Here is a 5,593-nt window from a genome sequence, read left to right as displayed (position 1 = left end):
TCTGAGCATATACTATTGTTCAATATCTGTATGTAGTATGATGGTTGTGAGTTTACTATGTTTATCTATTTGTGATTGCTTGCTTTAATTTCTATGTTTTTTTTTTAATTTTACCCTTTTTGATAAGGAAAAAGGGGGGAAAAAATAAGAAAATCTAATAACACAATTAATTGTTTGCTTGAATTTGATTGTATTGTTGTGTGTTTGATTTGCATTTGTTTGTTGCATCAATATTATCACATCATCTGCATCACACATATCATTTGCATCTATAAGTTGCATTTGCATATGAGTGTCATTTGCATATGTTATATTATGATAATTACTTGCAATTCACCTTTCTTTTAAAAGGTTTAACATCATCTAAAAACATGGTTTGTTCCATTAGGCTTAACATGCTAGAAATATATGAATTCAATTGTAAGGACTTGTCAAAACTATGATAACGTTGGGAAGACCTGATATGTTTGTTTATCTTTGTGTTTGTCCTCTTTGTCAAATTCTTTTTTAATTTTACCCTTATGTGTATAAAAACTGTAAAATAACTTAATAAGTTTGAAACTCTTAAAAATTATGTTTATCATATTCAAGAGGAGTCCCCAAATATTGATTTAAAAGTTGTTTTTAAGCAGTTCAAAGGATTATTAAGTTAAACTACTTTTGAGTACATCATTAAGAGGGCATACTTTTAAACTTTATTATGTGAACGAAAACTATTCATTAATTGTATGGTTGTTTGACACTTTTAAAAAGGGGGAGACTGTAAGTGCAAAAGTGATTTTAACTACAATCATTTGGTTGATATTTCAATGATACATAACAAACAAATTAGAACAATTATCTCCTAATTTTGAAGATTAAGTGTGACGATTAAGTTGGATGACAAACTTATATTAATGACTATCTATTTTAAGGTAGCATAAACTTATATTAATGACAATCTAAGTGTTTTTAACCCTAAGAATATTATCACTTAATAAACAAGTAATTATTTCTACTAATAGAGTAAGTCATACTATAGCAATAAGAAGCATTGGAACAACATATGATAATCTACATTCCAAATCAAAGCATTAAAGACAAAGCAATACAATTCAATGATTAACCTTCTAATCAAAAAAGAAAATAACACTACAAAAATCAAGACCTGTAATGATCATCTAACTTAAGACCATAAAAGAAAGCTTTATATCAAACCCTAGTTAAGTCAAACTCTTGAGCCCAAAACATTGAAGAAGTCAATATCTCTACATCCTCTGGTGAATAGAAAAGATAGACAAAGAAATCATGGCAATACCCTAAAAGGTTGTGAATGATTATGTTAAATGCCATCTCAATGCGCCTCAGACTACAAGCTTACTTTGATGATCATGTGTTTGACAAATCGAGTAAACCAGTTAACCATATGGTTAATACTTCAACTCAACAACCTAACAAAACCAACATTCTGATAAAGTCAACACTTTGATAAGAAGTCAACATTTCAACATCATATGCTCATCATAGTGCACTAATCCTATGACTAATGAAGCATATGGCATCTTCTGATACTGTCATCCTTTGAGATCGATATTCCAAAATCGAGATATGTTAAATTAATTTGAAGATATATTTGGATATGTCTTGAAGGATGATTTGTCTTAAATGCTAATTTAAGTTCTCCAACAGTAATATCCTCAACATATACAATCATTAGTATTTAGGTATAAACCAATAAATATGAAATATAGTGAGGAAAACAAAAAGCAATGTGTTAAGAAGAATCTCTATAAAAGATTAGAACACATCAAAAGAAAAGAATGGATGAAAAATCCTCTATAGAAAGTTATTAGAATTGATGCAAATCAATCCATGTGTTTCATACACTTAAATTGATACAGGAATTGAAATATAATATCCTCTCATTGAGAGTTAGAATCCTAGAAACAGACCTTGTGTCATTTTAAACACAAATTGTAACTGATGTAAATCAACTTGATAGTGGCAATGATTTTTTCATCAATAAGAGGTGCCTAAAAAGGTATAAACATATTTATGAACCTCAACGACAACTTGCCATAATGTTGAGAAGGGTGCTAATGGTAACTAACTGTAGAGGCATAGGAAAACTACTCAAAGCTTGAATAAGAAATGTAAATAATAATTGTATTCTATTGGTTAAATAGTAGATTAAGTCATCGACTGTGTTGAAGAAAAATCTCTTTGATAGAGGAGGACTAGATGTAGCAACAATCTATTGTGAACTAGTATAAAAATCTTTGTGTCCCTTATCTCTCTTTCTGATATTTTATTCTGAGTTATTTATGATTTAAATTTATTTTTATTTTAAATGTTTTATAATAATAAGTTGAATGATTGTATAAAGAACATATTTTTTTTGGTTAAGCAACTCAACTAGTTTTTTAGAAATGGAAAAACACAATTTAAACTCTCATTTATTGTGTTTTCTAACACATTCATTTTTAAACTAGTTCACAATAACTTTTGCTACATCTAGCCGTCCCTTCAAGCTTTGAATATTTTTTCCTTTGCCCTCCAGGCTATGCCACTAGAAGTTTGTGTAGCCTTCTCAACATTCTTCCAAGTATCGTTGAGGATTCCAAGTATTCTTTCACTTCTTTTGAGTTAAAGAGTTGTTGTCACTATCAGGTTTGAGTACATTCATTTAAGTATGTGCATAAGTTAATATATAATCTTTCTTCAAATGTTTAATCTCTCATTTAGAGGATAATACAATTCAAATCTTATATCAATTCAAGTGTATAAAAATAATTTGATTGATTTATATCAATTTCTAATATCTCTTAACATAGAGGATTTTTTGTTCATTCTTTTATTTTTTGATGTGTTCATTGCTTTTTCAAAATTCTTCTTTAAATAATGAAGGTCGTTGAAATTACCATGAATGTGGTTCTTCATAATATCTAAAATCATCAATTGAATTTCATCAATAAGATTTTATCAAAACTAATTTCATCAGTATTCTTCAGTTTAAAATTGTTTCTATTTAAATACTGAAGAATATATTCGTGGAAATATAGTCGTTAGAAATCTTGACATGTAGTAGTAGTACACTGAGCTGTTAGAAGATTTGTACTATTGATAGTACTATTCTGTGTTATTGTTGTTCGACATGGACAATTGTAAAGGAATAATGCTTCATAGAATTTTTAAAGTCATTTTCTTCATCAAAGGATTTGACTTATATTAGAGAATTGACTTCTTTAGAGGCTTGATTCATATGTTACTATTGTTCTTCGAATTAGTTGATTTTTAACGCTTTGACTAACACTGTACGTTATCAAATGCTTATTGCAATGTTTTTTATTGATATATAATGACTTGCTCTATTAGTAAACATTATTACTCGTGCATTAGGTAATAACATTTTTAGTGTTGATTAACATATAGATTATTATATCTAACTTAATATTACGACCCAAAAACTGAATGTCGTGACAGACACACAAGTTATACTCATAACCTGACAAATCTATCAACAGCTTAACAATTACGCAATTAAATAGTTCTAAATAACCATAAAAAAAATATATATAATTTTTTTTCGAGATTTCGACAGAGTATCCTCTGTAACTTCAACACTTCCAAATTTATAAAATCTTGTTTCAAACTATTAACTCAGTCATAACTCAAAGAACAAAATCAAAATATTTAATACATTTCTCAAAAGACTTTCTAGACTCAAAATAACTGCAAAATACATCACGACTCAACATACTTTATATAAGAGCTCTCGATCGAATATGCCTACAAAAAATGATTGAGACTTGAATCTACTAACAACTTGCTACTCAGCTGCCTGTGAATCTAAAAAAAAATGAACATGAAGGGGTAAGTTGTCACGACCCGAAATTTAAATGTCGTGACCGGCGCGCAAGCTATACTCCTAGCCTGGCAAGCCTACCAACTAACTTAACAATTAAACACTAAATCGTTCCATAACCATTTCAAAACTATATATATATATATATACTTTTCCTCGAAATTTCGACAGAGTATCCTCTATAACTTCAACATTCCCAAATTTATAAAATCCCTGTTAAATTCTCAATTCAGTCACAATTCAAAGAACATAATCTAATCGTTTAATACAATTTCCAAAAAATTTCTAGACTCCAAAATAGCTGAAAATTACATAGACCCAACAGACGTTACAAAAATGGTCCTCAATCAAAGAGGCCTACCAAAAGATATATGTGGAGACTTGAATCAAATAACAGATTTCTACTCAACTGCCTGCGAATCTGAAAAAATAAGCAACATAAAGGGGTAAGTCACAAAAGACTTAGTGAGGAGACAACAACCACCATCAATTAGAAGGGAAACACAAAAGGCACGAATAACTGTTTAATCGCTTGACAAAAAATATTAAAAATTCAGTGAATAACGAAACGAAATCAAAATGAACAACCTTAAAATCATTATAAAAAATCAAACAATTAACAATACAAATTTTTAGAACCAAGAGGCGGCTTTATCTCATTGATAGCCCTCTCCTCCTAAGAGTGGCCTTTCCCTTAGGGGCGGCTCCATCTAACGGATGGCCCTCTCCCCTCAATTTCTGCAACGCAACAGCACGTATCAATTAGGGAGCTTACATCTCGTTGATAGCCCTCTCCTCCTACGGATGACCTCTCTCGTAAGGGCGGCTCCATCTAACGGTTAACTCTCCCTAATCAACACGTGGTAACTAGGTGCACCTAACGCAGTTAACGATTTAATAATTATAACAACGATTTCTCAAAATACATATTTAAAATCATTTCATCGTAATTCATGAAAAACATATTCAATCGCATAACAATTCAAGCTTTAAATACTTTAACTCATACTAAATCAAAATAATAACATATTATATAACAACGACAGTTAAATTAAATAATTGACGAAATTGAGATAAAATTCAAAGGTTGTGTTTCCCAAATTTTTCAATAAATACTTTAATATAGAAACCAAGTAAAATAATAATAATAGCATTATATAAAAATAAATGACGATGATCGTCGTCAACTCACTGTTATGGAGAATCGTCTAAGTTTGCTCTCCAACAACTCTCAGAGTAGCCGGCAAGGTCTCAGTTGACAAATCTGAGTATAAAAATATTTCCAAAACTTTAGAGAAATTTATTCTAAAGTTTAACTACCTCTAGAAAACTATCAGCATCATTTAAATATACTCTAAACACGAAATAAGATTTTTACTCAAAACTACATTTTTCTATGAATTCATACTAGGATTAGAGTTGTGCATTTACCTCAATGAGTCTCAATAAACCACTTTCAAGAGATGGGTACCCTTTTTCCTTCCTTAGAACACAAACCCTAACCCAAAAATCTCAACCAAAAGAATTTGTAGGAGTTTGAGAAATTAAGCTTGTGGGGATGTTAAACCTCCTTTAAGGATTGAGGGTTTGAGTAATAGAGTGAGAAGAAGGAGAAGGGAAGAAAAGAAGAAAGAAAACAAAAAATGAAGGAGGGGGAGGGGGTTGCTGTCTGCCGAGAGGAAGAGAGAGAGAGGAATTGGGAAAAATGGGATGAGGTGGCAAGGGTTTTGTTTTATTTAATTATTATTA

General features: G+C 30.2%; 1 long non-coding RNA gene across 1 annotated transcript; it reads right to left on the bottom strand.

Moving 5' to 3' along the window:
- Positions 1 to 4,116: 4,116 nt before the first annotated feature.
- LOC140920172 (uncharacterized) lies at positions 4,117 to 5,512 on the bottom strand. Its single transcript, XR_012162821.1, has 3 exons — positions 5,276 to 5,512; positions 5,037 to 5,108; positions 4,117 to 4,265 (listed from the first exon to the last, which is right to left on the bottom strand). It is a non-coding gene; the product is annotated as an uncharacterized lncRNA (long non-coding RNA).
- Positions 5,513 to 5,593: the final 81 nt, after the last annotated feature.

This window comes from Cicer arietinum, chromosome 4, assembly GCF_000331145.2.
Source record: "Cicer arietinum cultivar CDC Frontier isolate Library 1 chromosome 4, Cicar.CDCFrontier_v2.0, whole genome shotgun sequence".
NCBI classification, from domain to species: Eukaryota; Viridiplantae; Streptophyta; class Magnoliopsida; order Fabales; family Fabaceae; genus Cicer; species Cicer arietinum.
The sequence above is the reverse complement of the archived record's forward strand: the minus strand, read 5'-3'. Positions and strand labels throughout refer to the sequence as shown.